The sequence below is a fragment of the Atractosteus spatula genome, chromosome 16 (assembly GCF_055471065.1).
Source record: "Atractosteus spatula isolate fAtrSpa1 chromosome 16, fAtrSpa1.hap1, whole genome shotgun sequence".
NCBI lineage: Eukaryota > Metazoa > Chordata > Actinopteri > Semionotiformes > Lepisosteidae > Atractosteus > Atractosteus spatula.
In genome coordinates, this window is record NC_142721.1 from 6141506 (window position 1) to 6163793 (window position 22288).

At 38.7% G+C, this 22288-nt stretch overlaps 1 protein-coding gene across 4 annotated transcripts in view; it reads left to right on the forward strand.

The window, feature by feature from the left end:
- The first annotated feature begins 15127 nt into the window (after nt 1-15127).
- tspan18b (tetraspanin 18b) overlaps nt 15128-22288 on the forward strand; it is a 58955-nt gene continuing 51794 nt past the window's right edge. For 2 of the 4 annotated variants that reach the window (XM_088935240.1, XM_088935238.1), the window contains exon 1: nt 15210-15541. The gene's annotated coding sequence lies outside the window, so the exon portion shown is untranslated. Of the gene's footprint in view, nt 15542-22288 lie in introns of all 4 variants that reach the window. The other 2 variants (XM_088935241.1, XM_088935239.1) reach the window with 2 other exon arrangements.

Here is a 22288-nt window from a genome sequence, read left to right on the forward strand (position 1 = left end):
ATGACTAACAGGAGCTCCAATTCCAAAAAGTAGTCCAAACTACTCATTTTTAAGCATTTAAAATGAAACCTTAAAAGTAATTGAATTCAATTTGTGAGGCAAAAATAGCTAATACTATACTATATATAACTTTCATGTGTATGGTGGTGTCCCTTCTGCCCGGAAAAATTAAATGAATAGTGAAAATAGATGATATCTGGCACAGGGATGTCAAAGTCTAAACAGTATCTCAAGTGCCTCTTGCACCTGTACTGCTTTCTTCGTAGTCATAGTAATGGAAATATAAGGCATTGTGAGGCAGCTTTCCTTTCAGTATGATGTGTCTTTCAGCCTATACAGTCTTCTCTGGGTTTTTACTCTGCTGTAGGAAAGAGATGTCTGGAATTTTCTATGTCAAAATCTTATCACTGTCAAAATATTTTTTTGCATTTTCAGACAATTTTCTATATAGACAGCTTTACACTTTTTACAGTCAGCCCTGGTGCAGCAAATTCCTAGACACAGAATCTACAGAGCCATGGGTTTACTTGGAGTGTCTGCTATGAAACTGCTTGAAAACTGATGGCTTGCATCTTAAATGAAAATATTAATTGTCTCAGTATTTTGACCTTTGTAAAGTCCCTCATGTGTAGCTGCGCTGGCTACATGTCCTATCAGACCTTATATTTCGGCGTCTAGCTGGCTTAGGGGAGCTTCTGATAAACACAAACAATAGGGTCTGACTCGTCATGTAAAGTAAACAGTTCTTTTGTGGCCAGATATCTTCCTGTTTTGATCTTGTCAGTACCTGAGTGATCTTTGTTGTGTAGGATTTATATTCTAAAATGTGTCGTAACTGTGCTCAAGGGCGATGAAGGTTAACAACACATCACAGCCAAGAGGGCAAAATTAAGTTGCAGGGAATGTTTTCAACAAATGGTATCATTCCTACATTCATGGGAAATCCCCACCAATCCTGAATTCATCAGTAGCATGAGAAAACACCTCTCACAGCTTTTGTTGCCATTTCCTTATCCTTTCCCATTTTTGGGGGCTTAATTGAAAAAAAAACTTAAAAGGTTTGTTTCTTGTTTAATGTATCCTCTCCAAGCTGTGAGCTTTCATAAGCTAAAACACATAGAAGTTTGTGTATTTCTGTTCCCTGATGGACAGATCTTTAAATTGGCTTTCTCTCTTTTCCTTAGCTTTCCCTATCTCCTTGTTTATGAATATTTTGTTATAATTTCTTTGTACAATGTAGCAAAGAAGCTTATCCTCAAGGGTCCCTTTGCTGTTTTGAGTTCTGTGGGAGCTTAAATTATAAGCAGAGCTCTAAAACTCAGAGGGGGGGAATCCGAATCATTCTGACTCATTTGTGTTTGAAAAAGGCCTATTTCATTTCAACTGCTGGTTTCTTTATTTAAAGTCCACTTGCACCATAGCATTATCGTCCATCCTTATACTTATTACTTGTGTTATTATTAATTAAAAACACTGCAATACTTTAAACAACTGTTGTGTGTCTTCACTTACTATTCACTTGTTTACTCATTATCGAAAAACAATGAAATGATTGGGCTTTCTGAAGAATCATGAACACAGCTAGGCATTCTGAGCCTACACTGAGTCTACTTTGTACAGATGCGTCCATGGGTTGTAATCTGCCATGCATCATTCTGCTTTTTCCTCATTGGAAATATTCTCGAGGTAATGAAACACATTGTTTTTTTTATTAGCTAAGCAGAGTGAGAATTTCACTTAAGGAGTCAAGTGCAGTAATTGAATGCAGGAGGGCTACATCACTGCTGAAGAATGTTTAACAACAATACTTTTTCTTGGGAAAAGCACAGAATTTTCTTTTTTTTTCCTACGATGAACATGAATTAAAAACACAGGGTTCAGCATTTGCCCTAGATAGTCAAATGTCCAGAGCAAATGCAGAATAGAAACACATATGGTAAAAGTTCAAAAGTTGGGAAACCACCAAATGTAGCAACAGAAGCTAAGAGAGATAACATGTCTTGTATTCACAACTGAATCCCTTTGACTCATTCATGTCTTTGCAGATAGCTGTCTCGTTTTAATGCTTGTATGCTTCCGACACTCATGAGGAACTTGTCCAGTAGCGATTGCAGCCAGGCATTTCAACCATTTCAGAGTAGCATTTACTCAAGCAGCGCAAATCAAGCACAGCAGGGAAGGAAGGGACTTTTATCCATGAATTGGGCTGGGCAGGGGTTTCTGCAGTTAATAAAATGATTTTTGTTGTGGGGAGGTGGGGAAGGGGTGATCATTTCTTCCTTCCAGTAAGGACCCCTCCCCTTGAGCAGTTTTGTTTTCTCAATCCCCGTTTTTCAAAGACCTGTATTTTGTGTAGCGTTAAACCATGTAGCACACACAAGATGACAATGAGCGAACATGATGTTGTTAAACGTGATTCTCAGGAGGAAAGGGGAGAATGAAGGCAGGCAGTGGTGGGTGTTGTGCATCTGCAGCAAGGATATCTTATCCCAGCCCAAGTGTGGAGGCTGCTTGTGTTGCCTGACAAGTCATGTTAGGCTTCACATTTGAATAAGCTCTTAAATGTTAGTAAAGTTTTAACTGTAAAAGTACTCAACCAACATAATTAATATGCAATTACTCTAATTTGACAATCTCCCTGGTCAACCACTCCTCCTAGTAAAAAGGTCTCGGGAACTTGGTCATGCTTCGACATCAAGCCCTGTACCATATTGTAAAACACTGATGCAAAGAATGAACTCAATATACGAATAAAATATGTATTTTTACTTTGCAAAAATTATGAATATATCTCAGATACTTTGAAAATAAGATCCACGACTTCAATGCATTTGAAAAGCCACAGACACAAGGCGGGATATACCCTGGACAGGACACCACTCCACTGCAGGGCAAACATACACTCGCACCAGAAGCCAATTAACCCATCGGCATGTTTTAGAACTGCGAGAGGAAACCCCTGCACACACAGGGAGAATATACAGATTCCACACAGATACCACCCCTGGCGTGGAATTGAACCCAGGGCCCCCCCATTGCAAGGTGGCAATGCAAACCACTGCACCAGCATGCTGCCTTGAGCCACCACATTTCTCTAAAACATATGTTTGCTATACATGCCACAGTGAAGAAATGTGGAGGCAGTAATTTGTGCCAATCATCCGTCATGCTCTGTCATTTCATCACCAGGAGAGTGGAAAATACTTTAATTATTAAACACACCTCCCCCCTGTGGTAGCATCTGCATCGTTAGCAGTAATTAGTGATGTTTTTCTGCAGGGTAAATGTTTTAATAAGAGGCAGAAAGCCAAAATAAAAGGAATCGGGAAAAGTCACGAGAAAGGTGTTCATAGCAGAGTAGGACTTTGTTTTTCCTTGAAGTTGTTAGAAAAATAAAGCTGATTTATTTATTCTTCCATGACACCAGTTGTATGATCATGAATATGATTTATATTTATTGTTATTTTATATAATACAATTCATGAGCAGAATTGTTTAACAATTAACTGAGCGATTTAAAAACAAAAGAACATTTATGCAATAGTAAGTAACTATGATGCACTTCTAAAAAAAAATTGAAAATGTATTTTCAAAATTTTAAATGTACAGTATTTCCAGAAACAGAGCACCTTGCTAAAAGGAGAGTCGCAATCATATGTTGCTTTTGGTACACATCTTTGTCCCACAAAACCCATTAGAAGGTACAAAAGAACTGGATAAATATTAGACCCATGTTCAGAAATCCCTTTTTATTTCATCTGTATTATTTTCCATTTAAAATCCAGCTCAATTAGGTGGGATAATACTCTCTCTTTTGAAAAGCTTGATGAAGGCTACTGTAGAGAAGAAATCTCATCCTTAGGAATGCATTTGTGGGGATGATTTTGGTCTTGTATCCTGTTTAAGAAATAGATATGCATGCTATCTACACAGACCAGAACACCCTACACCCACAGTGCTTGTCTTCCAGCATTTATTATGTTCTGGTATGTAATACTGTATGTATCACAAACTGTATATTGGGGCCAATTAATATAGCCGGCTCCTGTCATTAGCTGTTAGTTGCAGACAGTTTTTTAAGCTCTGTGGAAGGTAATCGGAGAACAGTAGTAGCTCCAGAGCTTAGGCTATTCTGAGCCAGTGTTAGAAAAAATGCAAATATCTGCACAGAGTTTATATACCTCCTTTTGCAGAATTAATATTTACTTGCACAATGTCCTACTTCTTGGAATGTTGTACCTCAATGGGAAAATCATGTAGTACATCCCCACTGTAGTTCCAGTTCATGTTGCTTTGCTTCTTATTGTAAATTGTGGGTCTGTCGTTTGTGCTACAGTTTATAAATTGGCTTAAAGCTAGTTTTCCGTGCAGTCTTTTTTTGGAACAATTCAATGGACATGTAAAAGTACAAGTCAGTTTGTTTTACTGAATGAAATAATATATTTCAAATCATTTCCCTTTCCTTTCTTTCAGATGACAAAGTGCTTCTGTTGAACAGCAAGCAGGGAATGATCCAATCTCTAGTTTATTCTAGAACACAGTTCTAGAGTTACTTTGATGCCAAATATTTTTTGCACATTCTGTATACTGTAGTTGTGTGTTGTGGGGCAGGATGATTGATGGACAGTAGAGCTGAGCTCTTGCAATCAAACATTTTTTGGTTGAAGAAGGAAAACCCTGATGTCAAAGGTGAAAAACAAAATGTGGTTGTAGCCATTTCCTACATTATTTTCGCCGTTATTCTGCCAGGAAACCTGGAGATGTGGGAAGAATAGCAGGAAGTGTGGATTCTTTCTTTTTAAACTGAGACAGAATGGGAGGAAGACAGCCTTTTGTAGTTTACACACACTCGCTTGGGAACTATTTATATTGCTCTGTGCACTGTTGTAAAAGGCAGATAACTCTATTATCCCATGCTCTGCCATTGCCCCCACATCTCACGAGAATTGGCATAAATCCCTAGATTGTCTTGTACATTTTGCCTAAATCTGTGATGGCAAGAATCTCAGGTGAGATGGCCAGTTAGATCATTTCTGTAGGTCATTTATTCATGCTTGCCATCTCTTATCTACGAGCAAGTTTGAAATGTACTTTAGTAGTGATGATGGGAGTTCAGAAAATCAAGACTGGTAGGAAATGTGTATTAGAACTTTAGCTTTTTTACTCAGGCATTAAAGAGTTCATTACAAAATAGCGTTTTCTATGAATTTGACTAAAATCTGACATACAGCATATGGAAATCATTGTGTAGGAGACTAGACCTTTGACATATGGGAGTTGGCTTCCATAGATGAGATAATTGTAGTACTATAAATGTATTTCTTTATATATACAACAACTGCATTCCATTGTAGAGAGAATCATATTGAGATTAATAGGCATTTCCAAAAATAAAAATTAAGTTTTCAAATCGGTTGCCCTTTGTTCTTCAATATGCAAAGCAGCCTTACTTTTCAAGCCCGATTACATGGATTGATTGCTTTTTGAAATGTCTTTCATGTGAATCATTCAAAAGAAAGGTTTTTTTTTCTGTCTGATCAGAAAGCAAAATAGGAAAGTTTTTAAACATCATGAAATTGTGAAAAAAAAAAACAGTTATGGCCTGTCCATACAAAAGCGTTTGCCAAGAAGGTGGCAAATTACCATCCACAATCAGAAATTCATTACTTTTCAGCACAATTCAAACAGAGAAGTCATGTAAATTGCATGTTGGAAAGCTGAAGAAGACCAGAAAGAAGTAAGAAGGACTGATCATTTCGCTTTTAAATGGTGTCGAACAACCCCAGCAATAGAACTGGTCATTATCACAACTAGCAGAACTGCTGACTGCTGTTAGTGAGGTTATCCACAAAAGCCCAGCTGCAGAAGGAACTGTCTCTGTACCTCCTGCAGATAAGAAAGTTGGGAAGGCCAGAGCTGAAGCTGTTTTGAAGTATACAATACGTTTTTAGGTGATTGTTTCTTTGCTGCTGTGACTTTTGCTGGCTTAAATATCAGAAAGGTATAACTGTGGAAGACTGCAGGCAGCAGAGGCAATTGGCCACTATTTGAAACTGCTTTAGATCAGACAGGACAAAATGAAAAAAAACATGCCAGTGTGCTCCTTTCTCATCTGTTTTTTTTTTTGTGCCTCGAATCGCAGCATGACGATATATTCCACAGAGAAGCACGGAGATTTAGCTGGCCAGAGCTTGTGCCAGTTTCTGGAGCATTAAGCAGGCTGAGAGTGTGTGAATTCCTCTTGGAGGGGATGTTGGGTCATTGCAGGTTTACCCACACTCACCTAGGAACTCGAGCAGTGGAAAATGGGGAACAGCAATGTCAGCAGTACAGAACTTCCAGCCTTCCAGCTGGGGGTCTGCAATCCTAGCCGCTTCTATGAATCACTCCCCCAGATAAAACTAATGGGACAATTCCATTTTAGTTCCATTTAATATAACTATATTATATTAATAAGGCAGTCACAGCCTCCACATATGTTTACAAGCTACAAGTATATTGTTTTTCAGGGCAAACACCAAAACCAAAACAACAAAAAGTGACTGATATTGGCCCAATACATTTAGTCCTTCAAAATAAAGAGGTTCAACAACGTGTAAATTGCCGAACATATAATACATGTTGTACTTATCAGTCATGTTTTTTCATCAGAAGTGATGATCATTATAGTTCATAAGGAAAATCCCAGTTTACAACTGAACAGTACCCTGCCTGTCAGCTCATGTACTGTAGTTCTTATACTTTATTTTCCACAGTTGACAATGTTGAAGGAATTAATTTGAATAAATGGCAATATTAAGCATTACTGCTCTTTGATATCTAAACGCTAATGCATTGCAGTCTTTGCCTTCTTAATATCCAGACCTCTGGTGCTCTGAATTTCTTGTCTGTTTGTCAGGATTTTTAAGACCTTTGTTTAAGGTACTGAGCCAGGTCTCGAGTTCATATATCACATTTCCAGCAGCATGAAAGTCTTTAAGCTCTAGCAAGTGAAGTTAGCATTGGAGCACAAAGGATGAGAGAGATCAGGAAGCTGCAGATTTCTGTTATAAGGGAGCGGAATTTTACTACTGCAGTTCAATGGAGGCTTTGACCTGGTTGCCCTGACCAGAAAAACTTCATTTTCACATCTTCGGTGCCATTGTCTTCAATTCTCCTAACACTGTCTCTCTTTGCTGGACTGAATGTCACCTTGAAGAAGTGCTTGAAGCCTTCCACTCTGAGTTTTTCTTTACATTTAAGTAGTTTACTTTAAAACGTGTTTTAACTTTCTCTGCACCTAACACAGGATCATAACGTATAGGAATGCAGTTTATTCTGAAATCTCCCAGAATAGGTTGCTATCAACAATCACTCCATTCTTAGCATTCCAGCATGGTCACTCCATGTCTTGCAAAGAATTGCAAAATGTAACTTCTTGCTTGTTCTAAGGAATGAGAACTAAATTATTATTGTGAGATCTCCTAAGAATGGACAATACAGTATGTCTCCTCAGTATCAAGTACTGATTAATCTGGAAAATCAGTTATTGTGTCAAAACTTAAATCTTCTACCTATGTGAACAGGCTCAATTAAAATGCCCTGCTGCTTTGTGGAATGCTGCTGTCAGTGGTAAACCCAGACATAAATACTTGGGACACAGTACCAGTAGAAAGAGGAAGAAAGGTAGACCGTTGAGAAAAAGTCTGACATCTGAGCAGTCTCCACAAGATCAGGCCTGTGCCTGCTGCCATATGTTGCTGCCAGTAAACCCTTCTGTTCTGGTTGCTAGGGAAGTATTGGTATCCAGGCAAGTTCTTTAGAGTAAAATCTCAACTTTGAACAGAGCAAGAAAATCCCTCCACCCAAGTATTTATCCTCTGAAATTATGGTTGACTTTACAAAAGTGTTGGAGTTGAGGATATTGAAGTGTTTCCAGAATAAACTGTTGAACGTTTTACAGCTTCAACACAAATTGACCAGAAGGTGCTGTGTGACAATAATGTAACACAGGTTATATTTAGAGCTAGCTCAAGAAATATTAATGGTTTTGTAAATTAAATCCAGTCTCAAGTATTTGGCTACTGTTACATACCATACGTGGATACAATACCTTTTGTGTCTTGCTTTTTATTGACTGCAAAATTCAGAATCCATGATGACAAACCCAAAAGCAGTACTCATCAATTTGAATGCCTTAGGGAAGCTTTGGTTTCTGGTGTTTCACACATAGAATAGAAGGAAACTGATGTTTTTCAGCACAGTCTCATTGACTGTGTACGTTGAATTGTAGATTGTGTACTTACTGGGATTGTAGTACATTGCTGATTTGTAGGGATATGTTTGCTTCCTTCTTGGTGTGAGAAAAGAAATAATACAGTAGGTTAGAAATTGATTACTGTATATACTTTTTGAAAAGCATATGATATTTATTCTGTGAGCACTTTTTAGCAGCTATCAAGTTTATCTCCCTACAAATTACCATTTTGAACTCAACCATATGCAGTTATTATAGGGCTGCCAGTGACTTGTTAAGACTGCATTGACCCACAGTATTTACATAGACAGAGTGGCATATCTCATTTGTATCCCTATACAAATGCGTCTAATCTTGCATTATTGCATGTATACAGGAGCTTTTATTCACTAATAGTTGCTTGACAAGGTGAAAATGTGATAAGAATTTTTCATTATTCTGAGAACAAGTGTGAGGATTATAAAGTTACATTTTTAACAGGTTGCTGAGATACGAGATATCAGACTGCAGTGTCTTTCCCAGTCATCTCTGAGCACACTCCTCACAGCCTGTCAGATGACTCTGCTTTATGAACTCTCTCATGGAAGAAGCAAACGCATCCTTTGGAAGCTCGGTGACCTTGATATAAGCTCATCCTAAACAGAAGTACATCTGATTTGATTTGATTTTTTCAATTTTGCATTTTAGTGTATGAAATGTATCAAAAATTGCAGTGCATTGTGCTTTATAAAGAAAAGGAATGGGACAGTAATTTAAGAAGGCAGCAAGAATTTTACTGTTAATGAGCAGTAGATTAAAAGAATCCATTAAAGAGTGTGACGTTTTGTTAAAAACAAAATGTACCAATCTCAGGGTAAATGTCCCACTAGCACTGTTAAAAGCAAACAGAGAGAGAAATGGAGATGTGCCCCCCAAGCTAAGTGGATTTGAAAAGCCAGGTTCAAGTCGATTCCTGCCCTACTTACTTCCTCTTATCCAGCTGACCCTCCTGGGAGTTTCCGGCACATTTGTAGGTACATGGCGAGTTTCTAACACGCATGGCTTGTCATTGAAAGAAAGCACAAGCCAGTCCTGAGAGAGGGGAACAGGGGGAGCAGGTTGTGTAGCTAATTGATTCTCTGTGCATCGCGGACTCGCTTGCACGCTAACGCAGAGCTGGACCATTGAGCTCTTTTCCCAAATGTTTCGCCTCAAGCCCTCCTATCTCCTAGTGTGGCAGTGCTATTCTCAATAGTGGCAGTGGCTGCGGCTTCACTCCAGTGCATCAACGCTCAACGGAGAATGTGCCCAGACCTACCCTGTCTACCATGTGACTTAGTGCCAGTGCATGTGGAAAGAAAGAGGGTGGAAAAAGAAGGGAGTCGAGTGGTTTAAAAGACAAGTTTGACTCTTCTTCTATGCCTGCTGTTTGGCTGGTGAGATATAGGTAGTATGTTTAATGTGAATTTATTTTTCTTTAAAGTGCAACATCATCTCTTTCCAGCTTTCATTGTTCTTTTGCCAGGAGAGTGTTAAGATGAAATTTCTTAGTGAGTCTGTGAAGTTGTTGTTCTGATCTATCTGACCATTTTTCTCAATCTGTTTTGAGAATCCTCTGACTTTTTGTCATTATGCGACAAATATCTTAAGAACTACTTACAACCAGGTTTACTAAACTACATTATAAATTGCAATCATTGTATCACAAAAAATGATTCTACGTTTAGGAAACCATTTAGTACATTTTCCACAAGTCTGACATAAACCTCAGTTGTAGAAATGTTTTATATTTGTGTCAGACAACCAGCAATTTCTCCAATGCCTAGATATCAATGTGTGGTCCTGTAGTTTGTTATGGGAAAGGAAAAGCTACTCACTCTGGGGACTTGTTATCCTGGAGAGCAATGTTGGAGAGTACCTGTTATACTGTATCTAAAAATATGCTTCTTAGCCATCAAACAGACCAAGTAATAATGTAAGTTAGGGTCACCTTTCCTGCAAACATCTTTAAAGTTCTCTTCCCTAAGCCCTTCAGTGGAACCTAGATCAGTCAATTAACTGTGTGGTCTTGTGTGGTCCACCACCCGGATTGTCACAACAGATGCAGTTCTGTTATTTGGATGGTGCCAGGAAATGTAGAGAGAAAATTACCAATAATGTAATTCGGTCATAAATTCGGTGTAGGTGCTAATTGTACTTTCCACTTTGGGTTGCATTTTAAATCTGTAGATACAGTGGATGAAAGACAACGCAAAGTGTAGAGAGATGAGATGGAGGAGTATCGAGGCAATGTGTTTTCCTGCCCCTGCTTTCGCCTACTTACAGTACCAGAAATGATTCATCAGAGCTGCCACTGTGGGACATTGTTCGACGAGAAACCATAGTTCAGACTGAATGCACCTGTGAAAGGAACACAAGCCAGCACAGTGCAATGAAAGTAATTTGGAAACTGATTAGCCGAAAACCTTTTAAATTGTGCCAAAATATGCAAGCAGGCACATTATATTAAAAAATCAGTCTATGCACCATAGTAAACATCATTAAAGCAATTTCTCTCACTGGTCATATACATTTTTTCTGGCTATATACTGTACTTTTTCAATTACACGTACTGTATGTACAACCAAGGCCCATTTGTTGTTTGTGTTTATTCCAATATAAATCTGGTTGTTTTGGCCTTCATGTAGATTGCCATAAATCTTCACATATTCTTCTCCCTTTAGGCCGAGCTTCCAATCAGATAATAATAGGAGTCCTTGGTGGTTGCTAGGTTACAGTTAAACAAAATTGGTACATGGCTGAAAACCTGGCAGTCTGAGGAAATGGAGTACATATACGGAGAACAAAGAATGGTGATTCAATTAAAAGAGAACCTTGTGTATCAATGACATAATCAATCCCAGGCAGTTACAGTGGATATTTACCTAATTGACTCTGTCACTGCCATTACGGCTTGCTCAATGTATTGTGGTGCATGGCGACTTGTGACATAAACAGTCTTTCTGTAGTTTAGGGAAGTCTTATGCTTGCAATGAGAAGAAAAGGATTTTTCTGATGCGAGTACAAGCTTCGTACAAGAAGGACAGGAGACATGTGGAGTACACAGAGTTTCGGATGGTAGTGCATGAGAGGAGGCCATTTGGCCCGTCTTGCCAGTGCTGCTGGTAATTAGAGAGCCTAGAATTTGATCGGTCCGTTGCATGAAGAGCCGTAGAGCACGAGCCCCACAAAACGATGTGGAGAACTGAGTGTTTCACACCCCCACAACCCTCGTGAGCTGCTGGTAGGATAGAGTTACTCTACATCATGATGACTCGCAACTACTTCAACGCCAATATTCTCGTCAGTCATATTACAAGCAACTTTTACTTTACTTTCCATCATTCAAAATTAATTTCAGCTGTACTGTGAATTTCACAGAGCAGCGGGACAGAGGGGCAAATATCATAATAGATTACAGTTGCTCCCCTCATTTTTCCGCAACAAAAAAATGCTTATGTGTTTCATAAGCAGCATGTACTAAGATGCTTCCTGACCCATTAAATGTGATTTTTTTTAATTCTTCGTTGACTGTAATTGTAGAAATCTACAGAAATTCTACAACTGATTCTATAGAACAGCTAATAAAATGTTCTAAAACAGAGGAATGCAGAGGAAATGACAAATTAAGTAAATCACCAAACCCTTGTGTATTTTACTGTATGTTTCTACTCCCAGCCCACTGACCTTTATAAAATGAAGATGCTTTGACCTAACTGAAGGTGTCATATACAAATGGGGACCCTACAGTCTTGTTAAGGAAAGCCTGCAGCAGTGTCTAGTCTTTCTCAGTTGTGCGATACTGCTGATCCGCTCAGTAGTACCTGATGTCCTTTGACAGATTGAGGCTGACAATGGAGTCGGCATCAATAGGTCAATATCAAGCTGGGCTGCAATGTGACATATCAGCACACATACACAACCAACTGCCCTGCCACACTGCGACTCACCACATGTGCTCCCTACACCCTACAGACATAGCACTCTGGTTCACATCGGGGTTTCTGGGGGCTGAACGTGGAGGGCTGTTTTAATGAGCCTGCGGTGGGGAATTTCTTTTTCAGAAAGAGCAATTTAATACACCTTTTAATTAATTTATATACAGTATATCATTAAGAATAATAAGGTTTGCATTTTTTGTGGTTCCCTTGTGTGTCTGCATTTTGTGAGACGTATTTTTGAACAATACTCTCCACTTCCCCCATGTGCCCTTCCTGTGTTAAATGTGGGTTACTTCAGCCTTCAAGGATCAAAGAAAGACCTGCTGCACTTAATGTGAGTGACATAAACTTAAAAACAGGTCTAGCGGCACTACATTTTTTACTCAATCAAGAATTAGAAAAACTGAGATAGAGGTAAGCCTTTTGGTTGAGTTTGTTTCTTTAAGTAGCTCAACATGCACCTTCAACAGTTACTGTAAACGCCTTTAATCCCATTTATCAGCAGATGGTCTACTGACTTCAGGGACTTGTTCTGTCTGTCTTCTCACATTAGATATGTATATTTTGTCAGATAGGCTATCACTGCCTCTTGCTATATAACTCTAAAGCATTTCAGATTGGACTTTGCTAATGATTTTCTCCTTGGGCTCCTCAGATCTTGCGTAATGGTTTGGAAAAAGCAACTGATAGTGATCGTGTGATACTTAATATTAAAATGCAGAATAACATATGATTGAATTATTTCAACTGTAAATGACAGACTGTTTTATTCATAATCCAGGGTTTCAAATGGTTTGGTCTTGGTGTTTTTTATGATGCAGATCTTGTTATACACCAGTGAGGACATAAAATGATCATGATTGTTTTGCTTTTTTAAAAAAGGAACACAGAAAGTGAGTAGACTTGAGGGCAAATAAAATGCACAAAAAAGCTAAACTGTTTTTTCCTGTTTGAATCCAATTAATCTAAACACAAATTATATTATTTCAGCATTTAAAAAAAAATTCTTATAATTTCTTACGTTTGCTCATTTTTTTTAACAAGTCAGATGCAGAGATAAAGTGCCAAACTATGTAAAAGGAGATGTGGGCTACATATGCTTTTTGATTGCTGTAGAAGATGGAAAAAATTATATTATTAATTTGTTTGGCAGACATTTAATTCCAAAGTGAGTTTGGTTTTGATGTATTTATTCAAATGGACACTTTACTTAAGCCATCTAAGCATGTACAAGGGTATCACAGCCCTAACTCACTCGTTAAAAATGTGCAACAGAGCCCAAACCACTCCTCTAAACTAGTTAGGTAAAACTGGGCAAAGGCCAACGTGTTTCTTCTTTGTTTTAATGCACAAGGAACTTATTTTAAAAAATAAGGGTAACAGATTCCAAAGAATGTGCTTAACTTACTGAACATTATAACTTAAACCTTGTTTCTATATATTTTTTTTTAGTTTGATATTATAGGCCATTCAATACGAAGCTACTATGAGTTATATAAAGTCCCTACTGTATCCCAATCTCATTACAGGCAGTGTGTTGTCAGTGCACTCAGTCTGCAGTGTGCTAAGGACGTTTACACCTTTTGGTCAGTCTGGAGTCATTAGAATGGAAGCCATAAATAAAGCAGACTAATTGAGGTTTTGTGAACTGCCTTTTAATGTGATTTTCCTGATGGGAAGCTGAAATGCATTTTTTTTTTCCTTTGGAGTTAAAACACATCCCCTAACGTTTCCTCCCATGGCTGATGCTGAACTGGCACAATGCTGCTCTGAGACTGTGTTGAAAGGACAAGTCACCTCCTGAGATGCTGAGTGCTTTTGCAGAAAGAGGGCCGATCTCTGCCCAATCCTGAGTGGGAATCGCAGGAGAAGAGCAGTTTTGGTCTGGATTGAAGTACCTCACACTTTGCAAAAATTAGTAACTCGTAACAATGTTCCTAGCATGCCATAAGCACAAGCATTGGAAAGCATTAAGAAAGCGTATTTTACTGTATTAGTATCTCATCCTCACTTATCACAGTTCAGTACAGTTTGATGGAGGAGTTTATTCAACTGTAATCTAGCATTCATTTATTTTTGTAATTCCCTAAATGAAGTATTTGTTGCATGGCTGGGCATGTCCTGGGGGACAGACTTTGTGCTCTAGGGTCTGTCTGGGGCTTTATTTGACTCGACATGGTTACACTACAAACACTCTGAGAAGGAACGTATAATTTACAGAACTTTCCTCCGGGAGATGATCTTAGGCAGCAGTGGCAGACAGGCAGAACATAAACATAGAGAGGAGCAGACAATGCAAAACTCAAGCGTGAAAAGGGACTGGGAAGGCGAACCATCAGCAGCAACCTTCCTTTCCCTCGACCCCCTGAGGAGCGACAGACGAGATCGAATGTCATTTTAGCGGGATTGACACTGTATACTTGGGTTTTTTTTTCTTGATCCTTATCTTTGGGCGTCAAACAGAGAAAAATCTTCAATTTAATCCGCACGAAGAACGAGCTGATGAGAACGGTGATGAAATCTGTTCGCAAGGGCAGATTGATTTGTAAATATGTTTTATTTCAGAATTGTTTACCAAGTCCAGATAAGTGGAAAAAGTTCAGCAAAGTACATAAACCGAACGGTTTAGCTGCCAGGAATACAATACTTTTGTTACTGCTTATTGCTGTGAACGCAGAGCCTTTTTCAATGCACAGAGAGGAAGGAATGTGTGGCTGAAGAGGGGAGAAGCGGTCACCCATCACGACCTGTAGTGTAAAAGATCACAGACCTTATTTTATCAGACTTTCCATCTGTGAAGGCAAACCTGCCTTCGTGACACAAGAAGCGCAGTGATAAGAACAAAAGCTAAACACCAGCACTGCTTGCTCTCCCGGGTGGTGTGATGGGCGGAGTTCAGATTTATGAATGACTTTCGCTTACTTGTTTGCCCACCGCGATAATAATATTGATAGAGTGTGGCTTGTGGAAAACGTAAGGAAAGAAGGTCTCGGGCAACACAAAATGGGTTAACGGTAGGCGTGGACGCAACGCGTGTTCACGCCTCCGGGGGCTGAACCGCCTGGATGCTTGGTTCAAGCATGCACTCCGGGAAAAAAAAGCTGTTTGCTTGCCCATCTCCCTCAAAGCAGGCATGACCAAATTGGGGGGTTGCAGTAGTAGCGGCTCTGGAATTTATTAGCTAAAGAGAGACGTTTGTTTTGCCCCCAGGACATAAACTCTCACTTTGGTTTTGTTTTCCACCTCGTTCAACTTAATTAGTACGAGGAAGATTCCGTTATTTTTCGTGGTCTGGAGTACATTGAATCTAACGCAATTTCTGGACTAAGATAAACATTTTGTGAGGGTAAGATTTACTTTTTTTTCCTCTTTTAGCTCACCCGGTTTGAATGCTCCTTTGGCTCTTGTAAGAAACTATGTAAGATTCTTTCCAGTGGTGGTCTCACACTGACTACTGTATGTGATAGCACTGTGCGGTAACGTTTCCATAGACCTCGCATTTAACTAGTTTGACTAAGGATCTTCTAATGTCCTGTACCGCGTTGCTATTTCACTTGCCTCTGTGTCTTTGGGGGATATATGACACCCCAAACTTTTGCGGATTTAGCCTTACACTTTTCTGTTTACGTGGGGTACCAAAAGGGAAGTACACCAGTGCGCTTCAGCAGTTTTAAACCGTCTCTTAGTTGAATGATATGCTGTACAGTAGTATTTTTAGATGAGCACTACATTTTGGTTTATAGCTTAATTTGTACTTCACATTTTTCAATACAGAATCCTAAATGAAGTGTCACTCGGTTGTCTTTTTGTATTTCTTTTTTTTCTTTTGTGTTAAATAGTTTTATATGTATATATGAGTGAATAGTTCATTTTTCCTTCGAAGACCTCCCACACCCGTGAACTGCAGTCCGAGCTGCTGACCCAGAAATCAGTTTTACCTTTATTTTGAGGCACCGGGTTGTTCGCACGTCGGCTGCGATACAAAGCCAAGCAAGCGTGCTGTCTTGGTAGTGTTTTGATGGGATTAGCACCACTGTAAGTGTGACGGAGATATCGCTGTAATTAACTACACGAGCGAGGATACAAATCAGTATAGTGGATATAATCCCTTGAACCCGTTGAAGTAAAAGTAAAACGGCAAAAACAAAACATTTAACAAAAGACGAGTTTAATTAATGTTAAGTACTTTTAAAAGAGAAAATGATTTTTGCCAGCACCTGTTAAAGGTCTGTCCGCCGCCTGTGACCTATATTTTGAGACTTGGCTTTTCATTTTACAATACCAGATACAAAATAAGTTACAAAATAACTTTAATACAGTGAAAGTAGCGAATATGTTTTAGAGACACAGTTTGTTGGACATCACCTTTGATAACTGCTAACAGCAGAAATAATGAAATAAACTGATGTTTATTTATTTCCACAGTAATCTGGGGCGTGATAATTTTGGTTTTAAGGATTGCTCTCTTGGGGTCGGATGCCCTTAGATAAATGCATTCATTTATTGGGAGTTAAGGACATTCCCACACGGTTTTTGTTATGACATTTTGTGCTGAAGAACGTGTTAAGCTTTAAGCCATGGGAGAGCCGGAGTTTTTCGCAGGGAAAATGACAGATGTGGAAATCCGACGGGGGCGGGGGAGGTCCTGTTATTGTCAGTTGGGTTTGCTTGCCCCTACACCTTGGGTCAGCAGATGGCTGTCGCTGCAGGCAGCACCTTGCCTTCAGGAGACTGTCTGCGCCACTTCTCGTCAGGCGGAGCGCCTTGCGTCTCCTGTTGGGCTGCTGAAGGCGAGGTTAACTCGAATGTTCCCAGTTCTAAACTTAACATTGCCAATATTCGTTTTCTGTTTTGTGATACAGCAGTTGTATTTAAGGAACATCTTGCATTTTAGCTTTATCTTGTATCAGCTTTCTCAGTTTGATCATTTAGATGCAATTAGCCCTGGAACGATTATCTAGTAGATGTGAAAAATACATAATTAACAGGACATATTTTATTTCAGCTGCTTGGATACAACTTTTTTATTTTATGCATGTGATCTTTAACTACGCGTTTTTAAATTGAAACGAAATATTCCGGCATTGACTTATGGAAAATATTGATGGTCCGTAGACCGAAAGAAAAGCCAACAAGATTTAAATTACTCCTTGTAGGCTAAGCATGGGGGGTAGCAATCTTAAAAATGTGTGATATGTGAGGTAAGGTTCTGGACTGTGCTACAGTACCTAACGTGATTGTGTCATTCAGACTCGAAGAGGTGACTTTTTGCGATTGTAATAAGAACAAGAATGCAAAGAATAAGGAAAATTAGTCATCTCACGAGTTTATATGAATGACTGTAATTGTCTTGTCTATGAATGATTATTGTGCTTTATAATTAATAAAACTTTGTGGGCAACCTACAAGACTATACATTGAAACTGAGTAATAGGGAAGATTTGTTTCAGCATTTTCAAACCTATGGGGATTTGTAACGAAATCTTTACCTTTAAACAGCTTATTCAGGAGAAAAAAGGAATACAAATCTAAGCATTTTTTTCAGGATTTTGTGATGCGCTTCCCCGAAAGAACAACATTCATCCTGACAAAAGTGTCTGAGAATTTGCCTTCAATGGTAAAATACTTTGCACACCACAGATGACAAATCTAACATGGTAGCGCTGCAGGCAAGCTGTAATAGGCGCAGTTAATTAGGGCTGAGCGTTTTAGTAATTGTGTGCCATTTTTCAACTTAATTTCAATTAATTTTTTTTACAAAATGAAATACATGATACTATCACACTGTACTGTATACAGTACACCCCCTTTAGGAATAACTGAATAATGTAAAAAAGAAAGAGAAAAATAAGTCGTTTTCCTTAATTTGATGCATTTCCATTACCTATGAAATGAGAGGACAGACAGTGAACTGGATCTCCAGGTCACAGAGAAGATCAAGGCAAATTATAGAAATCCTCAGTGAGTGATATACTGTAACATATTGTACTACCCTGCTAGAGTCCTCACCTATGGAATGGAGTATTAGCCATGCACCCCACAAATGTCTTTCAGATGTTCCTAATCTTCCTAATTGTGCTTATATGAGGGATATGGTCCCCTAGGTCAGATATATAAGGCTTAAAGAAACATTTCATAATGGCAGTTAAATATGTATGCTGGTGAGTCAAACCAGTCACTACTGTACTTAGAAAATTACATAAAAATTATATTGAAAGTGAAATATTTTGGTTTTAAAATCTATTTGTAATTGTTTTCTTTACTTCCTGTATCTTTAGCTTTTGTACAACTTTGCCACAAGAATAATGACTAAAATATATTTCAAGTTTGTGAACAAAATAAAAAAAAAACATTTCTGCACCAGGATGCTATCTTTTGGTTGATTCCAAAACACACAAGTATATTATGGTCACTCTCTTATACTTACATTAAAATAAGTCTTGTTGCTGCAATCTCTTAGTGAAAGAGCAGAAGGCTTTATGCACGAGATCCCTACAGCAGTGCCCAGCAATCATCTGTTCCTACTAAAACATGGTATTTACTGGCTTTGAGAGACAATCAAGAGAGAGCAGGTTTTTTGCTTGTTTTCCGGACAGAATTCTGGCCTCGGTGAGAGATGACCTTGTAAGGAAAATAGTGAAAAGTGGAATGCTTTCCTTACAGTATAATTCAATCAAATATCATGGAATGTTGTTGTCTGAGGCTCCGTGCTGGTCTGCAGCCAGTAAAACTGACCCTGGAATCTGGTAACATCCTCTGTGAATGAACCAGCTTTGAAGAGGTGAGGATCTGGGTCCTGCTCACTACAGTATGTATAAAACGTATCTTTCTTGACTTCCCGAAGCCTGAACCTTCTGTGAACCTCGGTAAAAGGAGTTATGTTTCTATACTACTACCTTCCTAACTCCTAGATAACTCCTTTTCCTAAATCCACTTGGTGTTCACAATGGGAGACTGTCCACCTGCTCAGAATGTTGAATCCTGATTAAACATACCATCTTTTTTGACGCACAAACACCTCAATGGTGATTATATCCAGAGGCCCACAGACAAACAGCAGCTGTGGTTTGTCTCCAGTCCTCCATTAATCTTAAATACGTGCTCCTTACAGTCGTTACCTCTGGTGCAGGAGCTGAGTTGCAGTCATTAAAATCCTGGATGACCTCAAATTAATTTAAAAGCTTGCACTGCTGGGTTACAGTATTCTGACAAAGGGGCTAGGCTTCTCCATAACCTTAATATCCACAGATCTGACATTAAATGAGCCAGTCATCTGGGACTGTTTGATCCCTGTTCCAGTTTTTCTTGTCCTAATCGACTGAAGTAATTCATTCCGTCTCCCCTTCAGTCATTTCAGCTGGTTTTGCTGTGATGTATTGATGACTTTCCAAGACAAGAGAAAATGAGAGCAGGCCATTACTCAGCTCCCAGCCCATGTATTAAGTCATGCTGGCTTGAATGCCCCATAAAGATTGAGGAATTTAATAGAATATCTATCGACCTTATAAGAGAATTGATTGCCTGAAGATCTTCTTTTAAACGTGTTGTGATTTAGGGATATACAGTACAGCCATATACACCCAGTGAAGACTTTTTACATCCACAAGAAATTGTATCAGGCTTTTGTGGTAAAAGTAAAGTTGTTTTAATTGTTCAGATCCTCTATAAAATAACACAAAAATGAGTTCAACAACATAGGTTTAATAAATAATAAGATAATTCTTGTGCCTTAATTAAACTGAATTACAATTTTAATCAATATAATGTACATATAGCTTTAGTGAATCCAAAAGTATTTAAACTAATTTATATTATTGTAAAGAAAAGCATACCGCTTTCATAAAATTCACATTACAGTAAGAAAAAATGTAGTCACTCAAAAATTTCAACCAATTTTGGGTTAGTCAATATGAAGTGATTACAAGAAAAAATAGCATGTGCATCATTAACGAATGCTTAAAAAAGCTGTTGACATTTAAAAGCAGAAGATAGTGAAGAAAAACACTACAGGTACAGAAAAGCAGCTGAGGAATATTACATCTTAAAATATGCTTGTAGTTGGATTGAAACACCTTTCAAGGGACATTGTTCTTTAAGTAATTTAAAGATGTTATAGATCTAGTACAGGGTCTAGTACCCAGGCTTAATTTGGGGATGTTCTGATGTTGGCTTGTTTTTCTTCTAATCAGAGTTGTCAGTTAAACAATTATCCTAATTGTTTACTTTGTGAGATGCGTACTGGAGTTTTCTTAAATGAGCTAAAGTGAGTATGTAAATAACAAGGATGACAAAAATACCAATGATATTTGCATAAAAGACATTGGAGACAATGATGTAATGTTTCCCACCTTATAAGTTTTAAAACAGTTTATTTCATAACAGTATTCTTTGTAATTAAAACAGTAACAGTTATCATGAAGGTTTACATACATAACGATGTTTAGGAATTAAAACACTATTGAGTTCAGTTCACTCTACTGTGCATATTAAGGAGGATGTCAATAATAAATAACCCAACAGTGTTTTTTAGCTGGAGAATACTGTATATGTTTTTTGGAGACTTTAGTTTAAGGTGGAACAAGTTGGCATTTTATACGTAAAAGACCTTCAGAAAGGGCATCCTGAGTGACTCAAGAGCAGGTTCAAATCAAGGGTACAATCTTAAGTTATGTCTCTAGCTGACTGTGACCAGCGTTCCTCAAACAGCAGTGTGCAGCTGTTTGTGGGTTGCCGTTGATGTTTGTCTGCCAGTACCGACTCGGCTCTCCACAATACAGTGGCCACGATGGCCTCCCTGGTGCCTGTAGGCTTGCGGACCTGTCTGTGAGGGATGCCTCTCCTCTGATCCACACTTCTCCTTCTATATACAGTAGGGCTGTGTCCTTGAAAGACATAGTCTGAAAGGTGAGTGGGCTGGAGGAGATTGCAATTCCTTCTCTCTGTGTGCAGTCTCATGGTCTGTATCTGGCATCCAAGACATGGAAAACGCACAACACCCGCAATACTGTCCTCAAGATCATATCTACTGTGTGGAGCTGTTGTCTTACTGTCACCAGCTTCACTGAACGAAGGACCTATGGCCAAAGGTGAGCAAAGCAAAGATCCATTTGACCAGAAAGATCTTTGCAAGCATAGTGCTTTAGTGTAAGTAGCTCATTCCTCATGTGGGCTGTTTGGGTTTACATCGCAGTCAATTTGTGGTTAGTTGTCCCTCTTTCATCCAGCCAGAAAAAAATATATTATGGTATCTGCAGTGACATAATGAAATACCTCTAGTCACACGATAAAGAGAACTTCCTGGGATGAGTAAAGGCCCTGCATGCTGTATTGAAAGGAAGCATTATACTTTAGAGCCCTTAAAATACATCATGTCTGTTCCTTTTCCACCCCTCTCCCAAAATACTACTTGTGGTGTAGCCCATAAAAAGCACCCGTTCACAGCCAATGTTCATAAAACAGTTTAGATAAATCCTTTCAAAATTAGTGGTAAGCTAGTCACAGGTTTATTACTATTCATGCTTGGAGCTTTCGGCTTCTTACAATAAAATACTTTAAAGAGAGAGCTAGTCTGGATTTCGGCTGACTGATGGGTGAACAGATAGAGCTCAGCGCAGTTGGATTACCTTATTATCTGGCAGACAGAAAAAGAACGGGCTGCATGGAGCCTTAATCCTCCCTCCATGATTAACTAGATTAGCCACATTTACGCAGTGAGGGAAGGGTGAAGAGAGGTCCCTGAGTACGAGGCAGATAACATTGACTTAAAACAACTTGCTGAGTCCTGTCGACACTGGAAGTTATGGCAGCATTTAGGCTTATCCACATCAAGAGCAAAGCAATTTTAAGTTTCTGGGAAATTAAATAATTAAAAGCAATTACATAGAGTATCAGTGTATACAAAACAATCAAGATCTTGAAAGGCTGAGATTTGGGTGGTGGAAGAGAAGGGGGAGACTAATACGGGTTTTACAAGGAAAGGCAGTTGAAATTAAACAGCCTAGCTGGTACAGACAGTCCTGGATATACATTAAGATCTTTATAATTTATTTTTTAATACCATATCCAGTTTTATGAGGCAAGACAACACCAACTA